Raw genomic sequence first — 23,665 nt, forward strand, 5'->3', positions numbered from 1 at the left:
GCTCTTGCTGGAGAAAGAGGAGTGGAACAGGGTGGTTACCTGCTCCAGCCCTGACATGGCTGAGGCCAGGCCTGGGAAAGGGCTGGGGCTGTGGGGAAAAGCCCAGGCTGATTAAGGGAGCAGCTGCAGCTGTGGCCAGCTCAATCAGGCCCAGCTGGCCCCTATAAAAGGCTGTGAGCCAGGAGCCCACTCAGTCTCCCTCTGGTTGTAGAGGGGGAAGGGCCTGGCTGCAAGGTGCTGAGTAGGACACCCAGATTGGTGTGGAGTTGGGCGCTCTGGCCTGGAAAGCCTCAGGGTGCAGGTTGGAGAGGGCCAGCCCAAAGGTAGGTGGAGACAGCAGATCCAAAACCCCCTTGCCTGTGATGAGTGGTGTATACACTACAGTCTGCCTCTGATACAAGGGGCTAAATGGGGACTGGCAGTAGCCCAGACTGAGGTAGGATGGGGGTTCCCCTGGGTGGGGAGACCAAGAACCTGAGAGTGGGGGTACTGCCAGAGGGGCAACACCCCAGAGAAAGTGGCACTGTGTCCTGGGAGGGACATGAGGGCTGGTGGTAAGGTGGATCACTGGCCTGCAGAGGGTGCTCTGGTGGCTGGATGAGCTAATTCCTGATGACTACCAGCAGGAGGTGCTGCAGGGGTGGGTCTGAATCTTTACAAGGAGGCTCTGGGTGGAGAAGGAAATAGTGTAGTTAAAGGAAGCACTCTGCTTCTGGAGCAACTGCAGAGCCTAACACTGATCCATTTGCCCTAGGCCAGTGCACTTTAGGGTAAGCTGCTAGCTGATTTGTGGTGTCTTCGGGAGGTAATTGAGGCAGGGGCCTAGCAAGGGTATGAGTATTCCCTGGATCAAAACAAAGCCTTTGAGTGTGGCTTGAGTATCTGTAGGGTGGCTATAGCACTAAAGGATCCTGAGCACTTTGCCTGGCTGCAGACCTCCTACAAGGGGGCTGTTAGCTACCCTTTGGTTGCTAGCCGGCTAGGGCGGAGGGCTATCTGGCTGAGGCCTGGGGTGAGGCAGGGCTGTCCTTTGAGCCCATTGCTCTGTGTTCTCAGTGGATCCCCGGGTAGTGGGTGGTCGAGATGGGGGGTGGGGCGAGGCCATCTCAGTTTCCCTCAGGTAGTAGCTTTTGCAGATGATACATCGGTTATGGTCCTGAATCATGAGGAGAATGACAGGTTGAGGACTTGCCTCTGGTGATATGAGCAAGTGTCAGGCCTAGTTTGACAAAGAGTAAGGCATTATGGCTGGGTGATGAGTTCAATGGTCCAGCATTCCCCCCTTGCAAGGGCCTCAGAGTAGACAGCAGGAAGGTGTATTGAAGATCTTGGGGACAGAGTCCTGTTTGGAAGGAGCGACTGTGAGACTGAATTGGGAAAGGATGATCCTGGAACAGGGGATTGGGTGATGAAGGAGCTGGCATGCACCCTTCATATTCTACAGAGTGCAAATGATTCTTCAGTACCTATGTCTGCTCTTCCTTCACTTGGGCTAGAGTGTACATCCCACCCTCGGCCCAAGTGATGGGTTGCTTTTTCCTCTTTGGATGTTTCTTGTCCCCATAAATTCAGTAAGGGGCCTCTGGTCTGTCAAGAGGTGGAACACTGGAGCTTGGGGATGAGACACCCAGAGGTGTTTTCTAGAACCTTGAATTTGCATTTTTATCTGCAAAGGATGCAGCAGATCCTGAGTAACCAGCAGGGTCCTACCCAGAGTAGGATTCCAATCTGGGTTCAGTGCTGTCAGCAGAGGGGTTGGGGGAGCACTGGTGGGTGTGTGTGTGTGGGGGGGGGGTAGGTGGGAAGGGAAGCTTGTGAAGTTGTGGCAAGGATGGAGAAGTCAGATGAGCAGAACCAACTCTCTGAACATCTTTTTGGAGTAGTCCAGTCCTTATGGACATGGTGGGGGAAGGGAGGACAGACCATATGGGGGATGCATCAACAGGTGTTGGAGGCTCAGGTATATGAGCCCTTGCAGTTGGATGGTTGCCCAGATGAGTCATTTCAGGGGCTTTGAGACTTCTATGGTCCCATAGGGTTCCCTTTAAATATAAAGAGGAGAGGGTGTCCAGAAGACTTGGAAGCATCTGCTGGAGGAATGCCCATGGGCTCAGAAGGTGAGGGTGGGATTAGTGAAGGTACTGAAAGTGCTAGTTAAGTTAGGACAAGAGCCAAGCATATGGGCAATGGTTGGGGGGAACCTCTCTCATCAACATGCTCCCATGTACCTTCCTCTGGAAGACAAGGTGTGAGGCGGTATTTCAGATGAACCCCCTTACAGGGGCTTCTCTGGAGAATTTCACACACACAATCTGGAAGTCGCTGAGGTATGCGGAAATAAAGAGCTGCCTGGAGAAAAAGAGGAAGTCGTGGAGGCACATCCAAGTTTAATATGGGTTGAGTTTGTCTGACTTCTCTTTGAGGGTTGGGGAGGAGCCCAGACTATAGGTCAAGACACCTTTCGCAGCATGCTTGGGGCAAATGAGAGAAGGAGTAGGAGGATGTTGGTGAATGTTTTTGTTCATGATATGGTGGGAATTGGAAAGAGATTGTGTTGGGTAGGGGGAATATGCTGGACCGAGAGTATGGTTCATTGTACTTACCCTAGATATCATAGAGACCAGTATGTCAGGAGCATGGGGTACCAGTATTGTGTAATGACTGAGGATTTAGCTATTGCTGTTGGCTATGATTGTTTTCCTGTCTTTTGTTTTCAGTGGAGGGATTCCTTTCTGTGTAGTGCTGTGAATTACACCTGATAGGTCACGCACACCAGTGCTGTGAATTACACCTGATAGGTCACGCACACCAGTGCTGTGAATTACACCTGATAGGTCACGCACAGTTCGAATCTAGGCTGAGGCACAGAAATAAAGTCAACAACTGCAGAGGTCCCAAAAAACACTAAGTTTATTACGCTCAAGCGTGGTGCCCCCTGCTAGCCAGGAGGGGACCCTGAATGCAGATTATACAAAGGTTATATACCTTTTAGCAAAGCATGTTGCCCTTGTGCATCAGAAACCTTAGCCAATAAACAAACCCTTGTCTTATCTACCACCTAACCTTGCTTGGTGCATTCCTCGTGCTATACCAGTATGTTAATTACACAGCATGGTCCTAAAGCCATGTATCAGTAACTTTTATTATCAGGATGGGAGGCCTCACATCAAGGCCAAGAGACAGGGAGTTAGAGACTGACAAAAACCAGATACTGGGAGTCAAGGCAGGCTGGAGACGAGGAGGAGGATTTTCACAGGGATTCAGTATTTAAGGATTACTCTTCCTGGTGTATGATGTGCTGGCATTTAAACAATGGTGGACCCCAAACCAAAATGGAGTCACATGTGCTAACTTTTCCTTAACAGTCCTCCCTTTTTTTTGTACGTCAGTAAGCTATATCGGGGCTGAGTAACCGTGCTGCAGGGTTAGCAACTGCCGACAGCACGTACTGCAGCATTGTAGGCGTTAAAAAAATAACGCAAAAACAATAACAGTCAAAAAAAGTAAATACCAAATACGCCGTCCCCACATCTGGTAGCCATGAGGTGAGCCAGTCCCAGACCTCCTGGAATCCAGCGCTGGTAGTGTCGAGGCTGATGTGGTGTAATAGGGCTGCCTGTTGCTTGAGGATGTGGATGTCCGTTTCCACCCTATGGTGCTGATTTACAAAAACACAACAGCTTGAGTTGACCAGAGCACAAACCCTGCCTTGATTTGCAAGGAGATAATCCAGGGCTAGGTGGTTTTGCAATGTAGTTTGGGATAGCTGAGTGACTTCAATTTGAAGGGCAGATAGAGCATCTGCAGTAGCATTTGCCATTAATTCCAAAGCCGCTGAAATGTTAACTATAGCTTTTTCCAGCTCGCTTACTCCCAACCATGGCAGAAACCAACGCACAAAGGAGTGAAAGCCTTTGGGCCGATAAAGAAAGGGGGTTTAAAGGAATACTTCGTCGGTCCCTCCATACTAGATTGCGGATCTCTCGCCGGGTCAGGTTCTGGTGTACTGTCACGGTGGGTACTATAGCCCCTAAGGTACATGTACCACACCATCCTGCTGGGAGAACCTTATAGGCTGTGTGATTGCATAACCAATACCAGCCAGACCCCTCGGGGACTGGCCACAGGGTTCTGGAGCAGGTAGAGGGGCCTCCCCCACCAGAGCTGATTTGGGTGGTGGTCTTGCACCCTACAAAATTCCCTACAAAAACTGTATTTTCTATGCCCTTATGTTGTGACACACACAAAGCATAATTACTCTGGGCCACCATATTAATAGACCATATTTGGACTGTAACATTCCAGTTAAATGTAGTGTTTGCCCATAGCTTAGCTTGGAGTGTTCAATTAAGGGGGATAGGTACCCCTACCAACGGGACGCCCTGACCTAAATATGTGGGGGTACGAATACAAATCCAACACTGCGTTCGATTTACACCCTGTTTGATAGCATGGGTTAAATTCAAGAAGCTATTGCCCTCCCATCCTTGATCTGGACTTGGGAATAGGGAGAGAACCCCCACCCCCGGCAAACCATACCAATGTCGACATCCTCCCCTGTACTATACAAAAAACACTACCCCCAATGTAAGCCCAATAAACAGGAACACACAAAGTCCTGGTGGGCTATGAAGGTCCCAGTAGCTGGAAAGCTCAGTCCATGGGTTGGTTGTAGTGTTCATTCGTGAAGTGGCTCGTCTGCTGGCTTGTCAGGGTCAGGTGGGGGTCCCAGCACCAACTTAACGTAGCTATGATGGATCCAGGAACCTTTACCTGCAAAGGAGTGGTGGCAGATGGTGGGAGTAATGTTCGTGGCTGTAAGGCGTTTCTGGTATTTATACTTGCCTACAAGCACAGTTCCAGCCTCTGGAATAAACCCACCCCACCACTTTACTTCACATTCCCAAGAATACATCCCGCAACTTTCTCCCTGCCAATGTACAATGCTCCGTCTTTGCCATCAAGGCCAATTCTCAGTGTCTTTTGCAGTCAGGAATCCTTGGATTTTGGTGGTTTTAGCAGAGCAGGCGTTCCTTCTCTTTTGGAACAGGCATGGTTTTGCATTATACAGGGGAGAGGTTACTAGCACATCACCCTGTAGTGCTTTGGTTTCTTTAGCAAATACTGAATGCAGGTTAGCTTTGTCAGTGGACAAGGGAGAGGTTACTAGCACTTCACCTTGTTTTGTTTTTTTTTGCTGCTCAAAAGGAGGAAAGGAGAAAAAAAAAAACCCAGAAGGAGGGACAGGCTGATCAGTAGTCGAAGTGAAGTCACCTTGAGGTGGAGGGGTCTTCTTGCAGTAAGAAGCATGGGTCTAGGCAGTCAGTCCTTGGCACTTCACAGCGGTGTTGGTAGTTAGCAGGACTTAATAAGGGCCTTTTCAGCATGGGGCCAGAGTCGTCTTTTGTTGATGGACCTTTATGTAGACCCAGTCACCTGGTTTTAACAAATGGCAGGTTTGCTCAGGATTCTTGAAGCAGGACTTTTTTTACCTGTAAATACAGAGACCTAACACATTTCATTAATGTCTGGCAGTGTGTTGCAGATCTCACAGCTGCCTGGGCACATTTAAGCCCCCCTCTTTCTTGGCTGTTAGCCAAATCCTAGCTGTGAGTAGTGTCCTTGGGCAGGCCAGTGTCTTATCTTTGGACCGAGACTGCCAGCTACAGCGTTGAATTAGCTCGTCCTCCATTTTATTTTTTTTCCCCTTCTTGGCTTTTATTAACCTGCAAAGGAAACTTTCACTTTTTACTTATACACCTTTTGTTTAAAAAAGAACACATGTACATTGCCCATTATACAGCACTTTAGTCTTATTGTATAATATATGCCACATATACCCTTCTAGGAAAATGACTTTATTACAGAGCTTTGGAGCAACAAGCCAGGACAAGCACACCCACTTTTGAGGAGTCCACTTGGTACAACTTCTGGTGTCTAATAGCTTTTTTCCTTCCCAGCTCTCTGGCTAGAAATGTGAGGTAGCCAGAAGGATCTCGTGTATAATATGGGGAGTGGGTTAACCTTTGATGGTGTGCAAATTTTAACAACAATTTTTTTAATTAAAAGATCTGGCCAATGAAATTTTTTTTATTTAAGCAAATGTATTAAACTTTAGTATATTACATTTTTTGATATTTAAACACTTTGTATTCCAAGTTGAATAAAACAAGTATCTGCATTTTGATTTTATTTTTTTTATTTAGTTTTAAATTAAACTGTTTTATGAAAAATTAAACACAGCAATTCTGGCCACAAGACACACACCACAAGACAGCACATAGAACACAGAACAGAGTTCCTATTGTGCCAGTTAATTCATGAGATGTTGAATTGCTTTTCAGCTGGCATTAATTTTTTCTGATTTTTTTGAAAGACAAAAACCCCCCACAGATTTACCCCTTTTGGCAGTCAGTCATTGCTTAAAATATTTCCTTTTTATACAAATACCTTTGTTAATTGCAGACAAAACGGAGGAATTACCCATATTTTCTTGTATTTGTTTTATAGGTTTCAGTGGCCTCTACCTTATTAGTTAGGTAATTTACATGAAAACAAATGCTTTCCGGCTTGCTTTTGGATTCACAGGTTAAAGATTCTTACTTTAAAAAGGGCACAATAAACTCTACCAGACTTTTGATTGCCTTTTACTTTTAACTCCCGCTGTTAAATACACAGCGACCTGAAAAGGAAGACACCACCTATTGTAGCCTCTTGGAACCTAATAAGATATTAATTAAGTAGCACTGTATAATTGCATTTTTTTTGGAAAAGGGCCCATTTTTTCCAAAATGGCTGCAAAGAAACCAAGAATTCTTTTTTCCAGTATTTCACAAAGTTTAACTGCTTAATTGTTTTCAGCAACTAAAGAGTTAACTTCTTACTTTTTTTTAAATCACTTGTTTATTTCCCAAAATTTGGATTTTACCATTCCAAGTATTATTCCGGGATTTACGTTTTTCATTCCTGTAATTATTTACTCCTCTTTTTTTCACGATGACCTTGAAGTTTCCAACCTGTTTTCCAATCTCTCTCTCTGTTGCCTGCCCGCTTGGGGCCGATCCTTTTTTTTTCTCTGAACTGTCCCTTCCATGAGCACTAGCTTTGTTTCACTACCAAATTAACAAGGAGGGTGGGCTTCTTAACTAGCCCCCAGCCCTCCTGGTCTCTTTTTTAAAATATTTTTACTTACAAGGGCTACCCGAGTCCTCCCCACATGAGGCTTGTCACCTGGACAGAAAGCACGGCTAATTGGCAAGCAAGGAGGTGATGGGCATAAGTCAGAAAGCTGAGGGTAAGCCGGAGGAGGGGCAGAAGCAGGCATAGCACAGAGTGGGGCTGGAGACCCCTGAGATGAATAAGAAAAGGAGGAGGAAAGAGGATGTCCTTTTGCATGCGCATAAGCCCAGTTGTCCCATACATACCAATAATTCATCTGGGCTGGAGCTTTGTCCTCCAGCCTCCTTCTAAGCACTGTTAATGTATCCCCAGCAAAGGACCCATCCGGTGGCCATTCAACAGATGTTTGAGTTGTTAGTGTTGGCCACTCAACCTTACATAAAATAACAGCTTTTTTCCTGCCTAACCCATGGGTGCCAGAAATATTCCCCCAATTCTTGAGAATTTCAGCCAAAGGGGTCCCCTTACTTACACTCTGCCCAGAACCCATAATGGGCTACCAAAAGAACACAAAATGTGCCACCTTATCGCCTAAGCGACGGCTCACCTACCCCCCCCCCCCCTTGGAGTTCTCAAAGGTGAACTCACCCTGTGCCGGCTGGAGCTGTCCGAGAGGAGGAGTGTAGTCTCGCTTGTTGGGGCAAGCCTAGAGTCCCTTCGGGGTCGCCAAAACTGTTACGAATTACACCTTGTAGGACACGCACACCAATGCTACGAATTACACTTGATAGGTCACGCACAGTTTGAATCTAGGCTGAGGCACAGAAATAAAGTCAACAACTGCAGAGGTCCCAAAAAACACTAAGTTTATTACGCTCAAGCGTGGTGCCCCCTGCTAGCCAGGAGGGGACCCTGAAAGCAGATTATACAAAGGTTATATACCTTTTAGCAAAGCATGTTGCCCTTGTGCATCAGAAACCTTAGCCAATAAACAAACCCTTGTCTTATCTACCACCTAACCTTGCTTGGTGCATTCCTCGTGCTATACCAGTATGTTAATTACACAGCATGGTCCTAAAGCCATGTATCAGTAACTTTTATTATCAGGATGGGAGGCCTCACATCAAGGCCAAGAGACAGGGAGTTAGAGACTGACAAAAACCAGATACTGGGAGTCAAGGCAGGCTGGAGACGAGGAGGAGGATTTTCACAGGGATTCAGTATTTAAGGATTACTCTTCCTGGTGTATGATGTGCTGGCATTTAAACAATGGTGGGCCCCAAACCAAAATGGAGTCACATGTGCTAACTTTTCCTTAACAGTATCAAGGACCTGGGCTTGGGTCAGATTGGGAGGACCCCAAAAGCAGTATCTTGAGCGCTAGGTAACGGACCCTATACAGAGGGATGGAGCACCTGTTATGGGACTGAGCCAAGACAATTAGTCATGGTTGACTTCTGCTTTGATTGGACTTTGGACACCAAGTAGACTGTGTTTGGAAGATGGAGTGAGTCATCAGTGTTGGGGCTCTCCTATCAACGGAGTTGTGAATGTTGGAAGGGAGGAGAAGGTTGCATTTTCTTGTATCAATTTGCTCTCTGCTTTTGACTTTTATCTGTTTTATGTATGTTTCTATTTTTGTTTTGTTGTCTGGGCTTCATTATAGTGGCTGCTGTGTTTAATAAAAGATTTCAGAAGGCCAGCTATCCTCTAACACAGCTCACAGAAAACTGTTGCAACTTGAAAGCAATTCTGGATGTCTATTTTTGTTTTGTTTTTTTTGTCTGGGCTTCGTCATAGGGGCTGCTGTGTTTAATAAAAGATTTCAGAAGGCCACCTACCCTCTGACACAGCTCACAGAAAACTGTTGCAACTTGAAAGCAATTCTGGATGTCCTCTAAATTGTGCCAGTAGCTGAGTAGGATCCTGGCAGGGGCCAAAAGTAGGCAGGCATGCGCAGGAAAGGAGTAATACATAATATGGTCCAGTATCTTTCTGTATCTATGCTAAATATTCCTACTTTACTAACCCCAATGACCGGCCAGCCAGAGTAGTGGCAGGAGGCATTTACCTAAATACAACTTTATTTTAAATATACATTTTGTATGTCAAAACTCTTCAGAGAATTAAAGAGTGTGAGGGCAAGCATGAAACAGATGACAGAAAACAATGACTCAAGATATCTGGTGACACAGAAGTCAACCCACCCCAATGCCATGCTGGACAAGGGTGCTGGTAAATGTCTTAAGAGGGCAAGCCTGCCTCTTCCTCTTTGGATGGGCATTGACCTTCTTTCTTTGAGTGGGTCTAGAAGTCCCCACACCAAAACCCCCTTAAACACAGAGTTCTGAAATTACTTATATGTAAGAATATTAAGCAAGGGAATGGGTACAGGCCAATGGGCCAAAGTGGGGATGGGAGAGTGAAGGGAATTCAATAACAGTTAAACATTAGCACCATCCCTTCCCCTACCTCTGGAGGTGCCCCAAACCTCTAGCCCCCTCTCCACACTGAGGCCTTTGCATAGAGCTGAGATGTGCTAGCCTGGTGGGGTACATTACTCAGCCGGGGGCCGCTCTGTCTGGACTCCCAGCCTGCTAAGATACATTGCTCTTTGGCTAATGGGCATTAAGCTACCCCCGAGATGCTTGAGAGTCTGAGTCCACAGTGCTCACCACTAGCTCTGGTTTAGCAGCATTTATCACGGTCCTTTCCCCAGGCTCATGCACACCTACTCCCAGAGCAATATAGTCTGTCTTCCTCCTGTAGAGCACCCTTCCCTCCCCCTCCATAGACACGCTATAGCCAAGGGGTCCTCATGGAATCCTCTGGCTTCTTGCCCTCTAGGACTTGGCTGCTTATGCTTGGGCTCCATCTTCTGGCTTACTACAAAACTATGTGTTTAGCTTTCAAGTCTATGAAGTGAGTGGGGCCACTTACATGCTGATAAATCACTTGTGCATGTACTTAAGTGCTCTGCAGGCTCAGGACCAGAGTGCACAGCACCTGTCAGAATTGTGTCCTGGAATCAGAAGATTGGAGAACAATGTTTGGGTGAGTTTTCTCCCCCTCCTACAGTTTACTTTGTGTGGTTAGCAGTGTTTTGGGTGCATTTTGCCCCCTGGGGAGGGAGGGTCAGTGCAAGAAAAGAAATGCCCTTATGAAAACATGGTAGTGCTTATATGGATTTTATGACAAAAAGGGACCCGTACAAACATCTAGTCTGACCTCCTGCATTACACAGGCCAGAGAACTTCACACAGTAATTCTTGCATCAAGCCCATAATTTCTGGTAGAGCTAGAACAGGGGCCTCAAACTCAACTTAGGGCCAGTGCCAGTCCTCAAATCCTCCCAGCGGGCCAATCATGTCACTGAAAATGGTGTTCAGAAAAGAGAACATTTATATTGTATTTTTTATTTTGTATTTCTTAGAGATAATACTGTCCTACAACTTTATATAATTCTTTGCCTGGCAGAGAGTTTTTAGTGTTTTGACAGACAGCTGGCAACGCTTCAGTTCTGTCAGTTTGTTGATGTTTGGCTTCAGTGACTGAGCGGTTGAAACCTTCAGGATTGCAGGGAGGTGAGCATCAGAGAGTTGTGGTCGGTATTTTGACTTGTTTATATTCATTGTAGGGAAAAAAGTGATGCTGCCTCTGCTTGGCGACTAGTGATGGTATCTTTGTCCCTCTCCCCCAGCCAATGGGAGCAGGGCCTGCAGCAGACATTGCCGGCAGCATGTCTGCATGAGTGTTTCTTCTGCGGGCCGCGGTGGGGAGGTTCTCAGGCTGCAGATGGCCTGTGGGCCGGGACTTTGAGATCCCTGAGCTAGAGCATCTGTCAGTTGAGGACATCTACACCTGTATTTCCCCTCAGTGGTTCAGCAAGGGCACCCACTCTCAGCTTCTGGCACCCACTCTCAGCTTCCAGCTCCTCAGCTGTTGCTTTTCTGGCTGGAGAGGTGAGTCTCCCTCCCTTCTGACTGGGCTATTCCCAGGCTGCACAGCTCACTGCCTTCACAGTGTATTTCCCAGCACAGAACCGTTACCCAAGGGCGCCTGCTTGCTTCCTCTTCGGAGATTGAGAACAGTTACAACTGTAGCAATTACACTATCACACAGCTCTAAGTAAGCCCACATTATTCTTAAGGTAAAAAGCAAACATATTAAAAACAATGCAAGTACCTACATACATGCTAATAAGCTTACCAGAATTAACCCCAACCCTAACACGACTTCTGGTAGAAGCAGTCCTTGAACCCCCTCCCCCACTCTAGACAGTCCTTGTGGTTACCAGTTCCACACAGCTTCAGCTCAGAATAAGCACACTCATGACAAGTTTAGTCTATGCAGGGTTGTCCACCCTTTCATACAGATCAGGAGTCTTTGATGTGGAGCTTCCAGAAGCAGGTAATTGGTACACAATGGGTTTCTCTCCCCAGGGTGTATCTTGGTTAGGTTGGCTTTGGAGGAAAGAATCTGCATTTGAGGTGAGCCTCAAATTACTTCATAGAAAATCCACTTCCCACACAGTTCCTAAAAGACCTCTGAACTCTCATACCTTCCAAAGATTGCATTGATCTTGTCTCCTTGATAAAGAAGTTCCATACAATCTCACATTAGTACATAAACATTTGCATTTCTAATACAATGTACCCCCAAATGTATTAAACCTTATTAAATTAACCTTAACTTAATTCAACAGAGTTCATTCAGGATATTGTCAGTCTGTCTGTCACAGCATCTCTTGTAGAAAGACACCCCGTCTTGATTTAAAGTTTTTAAGAGATGGAGAATCCATCACATCCTTAAGTAAGTTGTTCCAATAGGTAATTGCCTTCAGTGCTAAAAAAATCACACATTATTTTGCATCTGAATTCGTCTAACTTCAGCTTCCATCCATTGAACCTTTAAATTTAATTAAATTAAAATGAGTGTTGCTATTATGAAAAGTGAGCTGACTTAACAGACGGCAGAGGACTGAGGATGGAGGTAAAACAAACAAAAATTAATAAGACCAATGACAGAAAAGCCCTTCTGTATAGGATACTAATGTGTACCTCTTTTAAAAAATGAATACACATTATTAACTGAGCTTTGTACTTTCCTCGCTTTCAGACATCATGATCACCATTATCTTCAATAAGGTTGCACAAATATAACTGTGAGCATAATTTAGCCATGGAAGTGGAATTTAACCATCCTGTTGAGCATGCAAAGCCAAAACAGAATCCAGCTCCCTCTCCAAAACTGTATTGGCTCTGCAGTGTTTCTAACTGGAGTAAAGAGTAGTATTTATTTCCATCTTTAAAATCAACGTATCTGATTAACTAAATACAAGTAGCAGATCTCTTCATTAAGAAGATGGCATTTTTACATAGGCACCTCGCAGAGCACAATCACAATTTACCAGCATGAAGCAGCAGAAGGAACCTTAAACCTGACTGTAATTTTATGAGATAGCACATAATGTTCTGCGTTGATACAGGAATCACTGGTGAAATTCTATATCTTATGTTATATAGGTGGTCAGATTAAATTGTCATAATGGACCATTCTGGTCTTAAACACCTATGAATACCAGAGAGAGAGAATGAGACAAGTCGCTGGTGTGGGGATCACACAATCCACAATGCGTAAACAGGACTGAAGTAGTGCCTAACCCATGTGCCGACATTCTGCAGTGGGTGAATTTCACCCTGGATAGAGAGAGATGTTTGTATTCAGGATGCTCTTCCTCAGGTAATAGCCAATTTTTTTTTTTTTTTTTGGTTGCTGGGAAAATGACACGAACACTCATCACTAATCCAATAATCCTGGGCTCTACACCTAATATTATCCATCTACAGCAGATGCCCGGCATCTTGAGATCTGTGGAACTCTCCAAGAATATACCATGCTTCAAAGACTGTCTGGGATATGGACCTGTGAATGACCCAGCAGTAAGGAATGCTGGGAACGGGAGTAATATGGAAGGAAGGAAAACTTGACCACAGGCTCCCGTAAGAGAGTTCCAGAGTTTTAATATGTCACGTGTCTTTCATAGCGTAACCTGATTGTCCAATTTGAAGTCCAATCTTCAAAAATTGCTCAATCTTCCTTTTGACATTTCACAGAAGCTTTGCAAACTTTGTTTTTCCTGACCAAGAGAGTGATGTTATGAAGGCAGTTCACTATTAGCAGAACACGTTTTATGATGCATTGCTCAGGGATGAGGGTGGTAGTGCATCCAACAGAAGCTGAAACCGCATAGATATATCATTGTCTCAGCAGTGCATTGTGTCCTGCAGTCCACCACAGTCTGGAGGACCTGTGAAAGGCATATTTGCATGACTTCACCCCTGGGGGAAAGTGACTTCACGGAGAGCCTCTAGATCCCCTGCAAGGTGCGGAAGGGGTCTCTGCCTGCACAGGCTGACCTACAGGGCAGAGTGGACATGGGCTGGAAGCAGGCTAAGGTAGACTTTGTAACCGTAGCAATCTGTGCCCCCAGGGGAAGACCATATGCAGGTGAAGAGAATTTCAGTGTGTGCACCAAAGTTTGGTAAGATGTAGATGGTGAAAGGAACTGTCAGCAAAAGTTTGGAGAATGTTTCAGCTGAAATGTTAGTCTCCATCAGTGCTACAGAATACAGAGAAAGTGGCTTTGAGTGTACTATCTCTGAGACAGCTAAGCAGATGACTGAACCACCCGAGTTCCCACACAAACTCATTGACATAAGTGGTGGATAGCTGGAGACAGTGGTGTCTGTGTAAAATAATCATCATGTATTTAAGTTACAGATGTGGAAAAGCATTTTGCAAGAATGCCCCAAAATGTTAAAGCTGGCCCAATCCTTGTGGGGACTTCAAAAATTATCTGTGATCCATGAAGCGCTGATGGTCCTCAGGGCACTTGCCTATAGTGCACATGGTACTGGCTTGCCTTGTTTTCAGCTGATATAAAAAGTGGGAAGGGGAGATGAAGTAAAGGGCAAAGGGTGTGACTGGCTTTTTCACTTATTCACTTTTCTACTAAAGTCAGGAAAAATTACATAAAGGATGTAGTCAACAGAACTATGTTGATTTACACCAGCCGTGAATCCGCTGTGGTTGCCACTGGGATGTTACGTAATTCCATATGGGAGTGGAAGCAGCCCGTGAGTATTGAGATACTGTCTACACTATGTAAAAGCTTCACTGACTTTGACCTGAAGGACTTTATCTGCTTGTTGGTTTTCTGTTTACACTTCAATAAAGCCAAAAGATTTTCAGTTCAGAATAGAATTGATTGGGAAATAGAATATCCAACCTGTGGGAAATTCCAATACTTCAACATTTTGTCTTGTCTAAAATTGAGATGAAACATCTACATCTCAAATAATTTCAAAGTTCCAAAAAAATTATATTCAGAAATGTAAAAACAACAAAAAAAATCAACATTTTCTCTTGAATCAAAGTTTGTTGACAGTTAAGAGAAAATTTTATTTGACACTAAAATGACATTATAATAATGTCCATTAGAACTGTTTTTTGGTTTCAATTTTCCCAACAGTCCATATCAGTTTTGACAAAACCATGTTTTCCAAAGGGAAGATTTTTCAATAAAACAATTTCAAACCACCCTAATTCAGAAACACTGATTTATTTTGCACGCATCAAAGACAGAGCAATGGTTTGATCATTAAAAATTACACATTCAGATAGGTTATAATGATGCTGTCAAGCTTTGTAGACTTTATAGACAGAATACATCAGCCTTCATCCTGGGCCCGATTTTAAATTTGGTAGAGTGAGAGAGTTTCTGAACCAGTGCATTTTGTTTCCTGATTTTGGACATCATTATTCCCACAGAGCATAGTTTGCAAATCTGGAGAAAATGGCTTTCTTTTCACTGATGGAATTTGAGAAGAGCTCTGATCACCTATGGTACTAAATGGGAAACTACTAGTTAAATTAGGGAAGATGGGGATCAGTACAAGCATTGTAAGGTGGATAAGGAATTGGTTAAAGCGGAGAAGGCAATGGGTTGTGCAGTGCTGAAAGGTGAATTATTGGTCTGGAGGTAGGTTACCTGCGGAGTTCCTCAAGGATCAGTCTTGGGAAGTCTTATTCAATATTTTTATTAATGACCCTGGCACAAAAAGTAGAATGTGCTAATGAAATTTGCTGATGAGATAAAGTATACACCATCAATACAGAGAAGAATCAAAATATTACACCAGAAGATCTGGATGACCTTGATGACTGGAATGACAGAAATGGGATGAAATTCAATAGTCCAAAGTGTGAAGTTGTGCGTTTAGGGTTTAAGAAGAATTTTTGATACAAACTGGGGTGTCAGCGAGACCTGGGTGAGCGGGTCAATCATAGGATGGCTATGAGCCACCAATGTGATGCAGTTGTGAAAAAAGCAAATGTGATTCTAGGATGCATCAGGCAAGGCATTTTCATTAGGGATAGAGAAATATTAATGCCATTGTACAAGGCACGGGTAAGACCTCGCTTGGAATACTGTGTACAATTCTGCTCAACCATGTTTAAGAAAGATGAATTTAAACTGGACCAGGTGCAGAGAAGAGTCCCTACAGTGATCAGGGGAATGGAGGACCTATTTCATAAGAAGATACTTGAAGAGCTTGGTTTGTTTAGTCTAGCAAAAAGAAAGCTGAGGGAATATTATTGCTTTCTACAAATACGTTAGGACAGAAGTTCTCAAACTGCGGTCCGCGGACCACCAGCGGTCCGCAAGCTCCATTCAGGTGGTCTGCGGATAGTTCCCTCTAAGGTGTGCACCTGGGCGGCCGCACACAACATAGTGAAGGGCCACCCACCTAATTAGCGGAGCCATGCAGGCATGGCTCCGCTAATTAGGTTCCTGGACCCTGGAGAAGACGCACATGTAAGGTGAGGTGGTGGCCTTAGGGGGAATAAGGAGTAGGTGGGAGGGGGTAATGGGGTACGAAGAGGAGGTGGAGGGAATTTGGGATGTGCAGGGCTGCGGCAGTCAGAGAAAGAGGCAACTTTCCCCAGCCCCAGCTCGGGGGAGAGACCCCTTCCCAGCCCCAGCTCGGGGGAGAGACCCCTTCCCAGCCCCAGCTCGGGGGCTGCCGCAGCGGGGGAGAGAGGGCACATCCATCACATTAGGAAGGTAAGACTACTGATATTAAAATAACAGTTGTGTGCTTTTATTTGTAGAACAAAAAAAGTTAATTATTAAGGGTTTTTTATACAGCGCTTTTATCCAAAGTGCTTAACAATAGTTAGCTAACGGTACAAACAACATTTGGAAAGATCATTAAGTGGTCTGCTGAGACCTTCAGCAATTTTCAAGTGGTCCACGAGAAAAAAAGTTTGAGAACCGCTGTATTAGGAGATAAATACAAAGGAGGGGGAAGAGCTATTTAAGCTAAAGGACAATGCTGGCACAAGAATAAATTGAAATAAACTGGTCACAAACAAATTCAGGCTGTAAATTAGAAGGTTTCTAACCATCACAGGAATGAGGTTCTGGAACAGCCTCCCCATAGGAATTGTGGGGGCAAACAACTTGATTAGTTAAGAGAGAGAGAAATTTATGAGTACAATTGTGTGATGGGGCTGCTTGTGATGGTAGGGATCAGGGCTCAACAGCCCTGCAGCTTATTTCCAGTTTGTCTTATGTTCCTAAAGCACCTACTTCAGGTTTCGGCTGGCCACCAGCAGAGGTCAGAAAGGAATCCTCCCTCCCCCCAAGTATTCTGGGAGGGGAGATAGGGCCACACTCTTTCTGGCTGCAAGTTATGACTAACCTGCTTAGACATGGATAAAATATCATTATCTATTAAAATATCAACAGTACGTCCTAATACCTATAACAATATCTCCCTTAAAATCCTCACACTCAAGGTGGACCTTAGCCAGAAGTACAGATAGAGGGAATTAAGCCAATCTATTTAAACTCTTACCAGGGAGACAGTCTTCCTCCCTTACCAAACTTTCCTTAACCAGAGTGACTTGGGATGCTATATCTATACCTTAGCATTCTTAACAACTTCTTTACTACCCTCCCAGGACTCGTCCTGATATAGTTCTTTGGTTCAAAAACCTGCTCGTCCACTGCCTCTGGGACAATGGTAGTGCCACTTGCTATGGCAGGATGGGGTGTGGGTCTTGGGATTACCTCAAGTTTTGGACAAATTGATTTTATGTGCCTAGGAGTCCCACAGTGATGGCAGACTACTTGCCTTCACTTTTGGTAGGGGGCTTTAAAACCTGTGCTCCCTTGGGGTTAGGTTTACTTGCAAACCCCTCTTTCCCTTCCCCTGGAATTCCCCCCATGAGCCCTTGATTCATATCCATCAGCAATTTCTACAGCCTATAAAACTGTGGAAGATTTGGTTTTGTTATAGATGGCTGTCTTTACCTCATTTGTAACTACCCATAACAATTACTCCTGGGCCCTCAGATCAGTTTTTCATAATCATTCTCAGCCGCTGCCCCATTATCCATTTTCTCAAAAATTACACATTTTAGGTACATATTCAACATGAGTGATATTGTCAAACGTTTTGAGACTTCTATACTTCAACTGACAGGTCTCAGGAGTAATCTTACATTTTTTCTGTACATTTTCTTTAAATTTCTTATACATTTTAGCATCACCTCTTCGATATCATTAAAAACTTGACTGTCTTTCCCAGTTAATCTGATTAGGAGGATAGGCACTGGCGTATCCTCTGGGATATCGTGTATCCCACATAGTCTCTAAAAGGTGGACAGGTACTCTTCCATACAGTCAGTTTCTTTAGAAATTAAGCAGATGCTCTCCCACTCCCTTGTGTTGTAGAGGGGTACGCTTGCTGGCTGGGGAAGCTCCTTTTGCTGCTCCAGTACTCTGTACTGCAATGTTTGAACTTCTGTTTGCCTCTTGTGTGCCCCCTCCTTCGCTTTCTCACTGGCTTCGACCGTTAGTTGTTCCATATGTCTTTGGTGGGATCTCTCCTCCTCCTAGGTCTTGACTGCAGCCAGGGCTGCCTCTGTCCCCCTGAGCTGCAGCTCTGATGCTTGTGTTCTTCCTGGGCTGCCAGGTCCTGCAATCAGGCCATTTCCAGTGCAGTGTTCCCCTCTGCGGTGCCTAGGGCAGGGAGGGTCCTTGGACAGCTGGTCAAAATTTATGAGCAAAGCGCTCAGCTCCTGAACTGGAGTTTTCTTTTTACAGGAGATTCCCCTCTCTTTACATAATGGCTCAAGTCTTTTCTGTCAAGACCATCGTAAGACACAGTGAGTGAACCACAGTCAACTCTTTAACCTTTCAAACTCTCAGTATCAAGTCTCAACTTTAACCGTGCTGGGTTATGATCTACAAACCCAACTGAACTGTGGCATATGCATGCTTTTTGGAGCGGCTCAGTAGCGTGAGTACCAACCTCAGGGCAGACTGGTAAGAAGCAGGGCACAAACTCCAAACTATTTGTGAGTACTATACTTGGATTTCACCAACCAAGCATCAAGTGTACATAAGAACCTAAGAATGGCCATACTGGGTCAGACCAAAGGTCCATCCAGCCCAGTATCCTGTCTACTGACAGTGGCCAATGCCAGGTGCCCCAGAGGGAGTGAATCTAACAGGTAATGATCAAGTGATCGCTCTCCTGCCATTCATCTCCACCCTCTGACAAACAGAGGCTAGGGACACCATTCCTTACCCATCCTGCCTAATAGCCATTAATGGACTTAACCTCCATGAATTTATCCAGTTCTCTTTTAAACCCTGTTATAGTCCTAGCCTTCACAACCTTCTCAGGCAAGGAGTTCCACAGGTTGACTGTGCGCTGTGTGAAGAACTTCCTTTTATTTGTTTTAAACCTGGTGCCCATTAATTTCATTTGGTGGCTGTTATGGGGCTTATTCCTTCACCCGCTTATTTCCCTGGTCCTTCTCGCATGAACAGAGAGCAACAATACCCGAAAGGTGCAAACAATTCAATGTTTATTGGGGTGAACTTCCAGCAAGCATGATTCCCGTTTCCTTCCTTAGTATCCCCCTTCCCAGCTCTGACACCACAGAACCTTACCCGTGTCCCTGTTCCCATTTCCCCCCTTAGCAAAACATGATTCCCATTCCCCCCCCTTCCTGATTGACTGCCGACTATATAGTAAAACTTGAGTTCTGCTTAGCTATACCTTAAGCAATCATTTTACTGAAATTTAACTAACCAATCCTAACATATTGTAATATGATTATTTAACCAATTATATCCCACCACCTTAATTAGTTTACACCCAGCAAAGTTAATTATACAGCAGACAGAAACAATCACAGAACCAGACAGAGGTTATACACACAAACAATAGGAAATGAGGATTTCACATCCCAGCTACTGATAAGTGAGTTCTTGCCAGACAGGAAGCTATCAAACTAAGTTTCCTTTTACATTTTCTCTGTAGGTGATAGGCATTATCAGGACAGGATTGTATTCCTAACAGCCCAATAGCACTTTATTTCAATGTGACTAGTGAGGATGTGACCATTTGCTTCCCAGCTTATGGCTGTCTCTGCTGCTTAGCGAGAGGCCTTAGCCTCAGACTGTCACAGTAAGAGAAGGCCCTTACACCAGCAGACAGTGATTTTGATTCTTTTATACCTCTATAATTAGCTAAGTGATAAGAATACACCTAAATTCTTAGAGTACAGGCCTTTACAGACAGGCCTGAATATCTATATCCTAACAGTGGCCCCTAGTTCTTATATTATGGGAACAAGTAAATAACTTTCCCTTATTCATTTTCTCCACACCACTCATGATTTTATATACGTCTATCATATTCCCCCTTAGTCTCCTCTCCTCTTTTCCAAGCTGAAAAGTCCTAGCCTCTTTAATCTCTCCTCATATGGGACCTGTTCCAAACCCCTAATCATTTTAGTTGTCCTTTTCTGAACTTTTTCTAATGCCAGTATATCTTTTTTGGGATGAGAAGACCACATCTGTACACAGTATTTAAGATGTGGACGTATCATGGATTTATATAAGGGCAATAAGATATTCATCTTATTCTTTATCCCTTTTTTTAATGATTCCTAACATCCTGTTTGCTTTTTTGACTGCCACCGCACACTGCATGGACGTCTTCAGAGAACGATCCACGATGACTCCAAGATCTTTTTCCTGATTAGTTGTAGCTAAATTAGCCCCCATCATATTGTAAGTATAGTTGGGGATATTTTTTCCAATGCACATTACTTTACATTTATCCACATTACATTTCAGTTGCCATTTTGTTGCCCAGTCACTTAGTTTTGTGAGATCTTTTTGAAGTTCTTCAGTCTGCTTTGGTCTGAACTATCTTAAGCAGTTGAGTATCATCTGCAAACTTTGCCACCTCACTGTTTATCCCTTTCTCCAGATCATTTATGAATAAGTTGAATAGGATTGATCCTAGGACTGACCCTTGGGGAACACCACTAATTACGCTTCTCCATTCTGAAAATTTACTATTTATTCCTACCTTTTGTTCCCTGTCTTTTAACCAGGTCTCAATCCATGTAAGGATCTTCCCTCTTATCCCATGACAACTTAATTTACGTAAGAGCCTTTGGTGAGGGACCTTGTCAAAGGCTTTCTAGAAACCTTAAGTACACTATGTCCACTGGATCCCACTTGTCCACGTTTGTTGACCCCTTCAAAGAACTCTAATAGATTAGTAAGACATGATTTCCCTTTACAAAAACCATGATGACTTTTGCCCAACAATTTATGTTCTTCTATGTGACTGACAGTTTTATTCTTTACTATTGTTTTAACTAATTTGCCCGCTACTGACGTTAGACTTACCGGTCTGTAATTGCTGGGGATCACTTCTAGAGCCCTTTTTAAATATTGGCGTTACATTAACTATCTTCCAGTCACTGGGGACAGAAGCTGATTTAAAGGACAGGTTACAAACCATAGTTAATAGTTCCGCAATTTCACATTTGAGTTCTTTCAGAACTCTTGGGTGAATGCCATCTGGTCCCGGTGACTTGTTACTGTTAAGTTTCTCAATTAATTCCAGAACCTCCTCTAGTGACACTTCAGTCTATGACAATTCCTCAGATCTGTCACCTACAAAAGACGGCTCAGGTTGGGGAATCTCCCTAACATCCTCAGCTATAGAGACTGAAGCAAAGAATTCATTTAGTTTCTCTGCAATGACTTTATCGTCTTTAAGTGCTCCTTTTGTATCTTGATCATCCAGGGGCCGCACTGGTTGTTTAGCAGGCTTCCAGCTTCTGATGTACTTAAACATTTTGTTACTACCTTTTGAGTTTTTGGTTAGCTGTTCTTCAAACTCCTTTTTGGCTTTTTTTATTACATTTTTAACTTAATTTGGCAGTGTTTATCCTCCTTTCTATTTACCTCACTAGGATTTGACTTCCACTTTTAAAAGATGCCTTTTTATCTCTCACTTCTTCTTTTACATGGTTGTTAAGCCACAGTGGCTCTTTTTTAGTTCTTTTACTGTGTTTTTAAATTTGGGGTATACATTTAAGTTGAGCCTCTATTATGGTGTCTTTGAAAAGCGTCCGTGCAGCTTGCAGGGATTTCACTCTAGTCACAGTACCTTTTAAATTTCTGTTTAACTAACCTCCTCATTTTTGCATAGTTCCCCTTTCTGATATTACATGCCACAGTGTTGGGCTGGTGAGGTGTTCGTCCCACCACAGGAATGTTAAATGTTGTTATATTATGGTCACTATTTCCAAGTGGTCCTGTTATAGTTACCTCTTGGACCAGATCCTGCGCTCCACTCAGTACTAAATCAGGAGTTGCCTCTCCCCTTGTGGGTTCCTGTACCAGCTGCTCCAAGAAGCAGTCATTTAAAGTATCAAGAAATTTTGTCTCTGTATTTCGTCCTGAGGTGACATGTGCCCACTCAATATGGGGATAATTGATATCCCCCACTATTATTGAGTTCTTTATTTTTTGATAGCCTCTCTAATCTCCCTTAGCATTTCACTGTCATTATCGCTGTCCTAGTCAGGTGGTCAATAATAGAGCCCTACTATTATATTCTTATTAGAGCAAAGGTATTCTATGGAACATGTGGATTCATTTAAGATTTTTATTTCATTTGATTTTACATTTTCTTTCACATATAGCGCTACCCCCCCCCCCCCACCCCGCCATGTTCTTATGTGTAAACACTTCAGACATTTTAATAGCCTAATCATGGACTCACAGACAGTCCCCTTGAGTACTCCAGTCTATCTTGCCACCTAGGCAAGCTTGCCTGTGATAGATGATCCTTTACACCAAAAATCACAACAATATGCAGTAACTTCCAACTTATCTGTGTATGTGTGGTGTGAGTGTGTATGTATACACACACACACGCACCCCTTATTATAAATTCCATGCTATGCATTTGATGAAGTGGGCTGTAGCCCACAAAAGCTTACTCTCTAATAAATTTGTTAGTCTCTAAGGTGCCACAAGTACTCCTGTTCTTTTTGCGGATACAGACTAACACGGCTGCTACTCTGAAACTTAACAATATTCAGATTACCCCCAGTCCCAAAGGACCAGTCACTTACCCCAGGTCAATTGCACTTAAGATCTTACACCAAAACCAGTGCTTGTAGCCAATCCTATAATAAACTAACTACAGATCTATTAACTAAGAAAAAGAAGTGAGAGTTATTTACAAGGTTAAAGCAAGTAAACATATGCACACAAATGAGTTACAGTCTCAGATTTCAAGAGATGGTAGAAACTTCTGCAATAAGAAAGCTCTATCTGTCTTTTACGGATACCCAGACAAATCACAGAGAATCTGTTGCTTTTGCTTAGTAATCATTTTCCCTCAGATCCAAGTAGCATAAAGATAGTTTGTTTTTTTTTTAATCAGGGATTTTTATTTCCTTGTTCCACGAGTTTGAGCTGTGGGGGCAGTCTATATGCATGTCTCCTCTTCACAGGTGTGTGGGGAGTAATCAACCAAGTCTTTTGTCCTCCAATGGTCTATAATAGTTTGTCTGGTATTTCACATTCGGTAATGCTTTTTTTCCCTCCTGACTGGTGGTTTCCAGTTGCAGAACAAACACTTTTACAGTTACAGAGCAAACACTTAAATGCTACTTTATAACACAGGCTACTGATATTATAAGTGAGATTAACGCATACAGCAATTTACGGGCATTTCACAGAGGTTAAAGATTAAACATCTGTATAAATCTAATACCTATTTTAGCAACACTAACACAGAGGGGGCCAGCTCTGCCTTTGTTAGTGCTCAGCTGAGGCCTAGGGGCCTCAGCATGAGCTGGCACCGAGTCTGCCCCCATCACCCCGCCCCCCTACTGCCCCATCTCTGCCGGGGCGCCCAGGAGCCTCTCCCCCACCACAGCCCCAACCGTGCGGGGACCCCCCGCGGCCTCCCCAGCCGCCGCTACCCAGCTCTGCCGGGGAGCCCCGCGGCCTCACCTTTGCAGGGGCTGCCCAAAGCCTGTTCCCCAGCCAGGGGTCACAGGAACTCCCCCTCCCACCTCGCCTGGCCCCGTCACCGGCCCAGCGACTCTCAGCCACACCCTTCCGCGCTGCGATGAG

At 44.2% G+C, this 23,665-nt stretch overlaps 1 long non-coding RNA gene across 2 annotated transcripts; it reads right to left on the reverse strand.

Annotated features, from left to right (window-relative positions):
• Positions 1-2,892: 2,892 nt before the first annotated feature.
• LOC140897353 (uncharacterized) lies at positions 2,893-23,646 on the reverse strand. Of its 2 annotated transcripts, XR_012154709.1 has the most exons (3): positions 23,543-23,646; positions 7,768-7,933; positions 2,893-5,726 (listed from the first exon to the last, which is right to left on the reverse strand). It is a non-coding gene; the product is annotated as an uncharacterized lncRNA (long non-coding RNA). The 2 variants fall into 2 exon arrangements; XR_012154710.1 differs by lacking the exon at positions 7,768-7,933.
• Between the last annotated feature and the right edge of the window lie 19 nt (positions 23,647-23,665).

This window comes from Lepidochelys kempii, chromosome 13 (genome assembly GCF_965140265.1).
Source record: "Lepidochelys kempii isolate rLepKem1 chromosome 13, rLepKem1.hap2, whole genome shotgun sequence".
In the NCBI taxonomy this organism is placed as follows: Eukaryota; Metazoa; Chordata; order Testudines; family Cheloniidae; genus Lepidochelys; species Lepidochelys kempii.